Source organism: Myotis brandtii, unplaced genomic scaffold (genome assembly GCF_000412655.1).
Source record: "Myotis brandtii unplaced genomic scaffold, ASM41265v1 scaffold889, whole genome shotgun sequence".
Lineage (NCBI taxonomy): Eukaryota > Metazoa > Chordata > Mammalia > Chiroptera > Vespertilionidae > Myotis > Myotis brandtii.
The window spans coordinates 868,956-870,060 of NW_005371640.1; positions in this window are offsets into that span (position 1 = coordinate 868,956).

Consider the following 1,105-nt stretch of genomic DNA (forward strand, 5'->3'; position numbering starts at 1 on the left):
GGGGTGTATGGCACACGGCCATCTGTGCCTTCTTCTCAGGAGACTTCACTGCAGTGACTTAGGGTTTCACCTTATCACATTCAACAGCTACTCCTGCTGGGAGACCCCCCTATGCTAGAGAATCTAGAGTAAGCTGGGGACTGCCTTATTCTCATGTGAGACTGCACATGACATTGACAATGGCAGAAGCAATGGTGGGAGTGTAGAGTGGGTTGGTTTAGCTTGGGCACTGTACAGGGAGAACCTGGAGTGGGTTGGGTTTGGCAGAGTTCAGTGTAGATGGCTTCATCCTCCAGGCTTTGCATTTCAAGGCTAAAGTGCTAATCTCTTTTGGCCCCATCTCTTACTGGTTCTAAACTCTGCGCCAGAGAACTGCAACAAAATTGCCAGTAGGGCCCAGGTGGGTGTGGCTCAGCGATTGAGCATCCACCCAGGACCAAAGACCTCACTGATTTGATTCCCCGTCAGGGCGCATGCTGGGGTTGTGGGTTCGGTCCCCAGTAGGGGGCTTGCAGGAGGCACCCACTCCATGATTCTCTCTCATCAATGGATGTTTCTATCGCTCTCTCCTTCTCCCCTCCTCTCTGATATCATAAAAGATTTATTTAAAAATATATATTAGGTACCAAATTTTCCTGGTCAAGACGGTTCTGGACACGGAAGTTGTCCAGAAAGCAAACAAACAAAAAAGACATCGCTTTCAGACTTGCCAGCACTATGGCAGATTAAGACGGACACATACTGTGTCCTCTGAGGAATACTGTGTCATCTACCCATCCATCCAGCCATCCATCCGGCCAGCCATCCGTCCATCCGTCCATCCAGCCATCCAGCCATCCAGCCATCCATCCATCCATCCATCCATCCATCCAGCCGTCCATCCAGCCATCCATCCGTCCAGCCATCCGTCCATCCAGCCACTGATGGTTCACACGTGAGAGGCAGTGAGCCCCGGCTGAGCCCCGGGAGGGTGGGCGTTTGTGGCGGTTCGCACCGCGAGGGGGACGTGAGCGGCATCCAGCAGACGGACCTCTGGGCACTGCGGCCCCGTGGGCACAGGAGCTGCCACTGCCCTTCACCTGGGGGGGCGGCTGCTTCCCTCCCA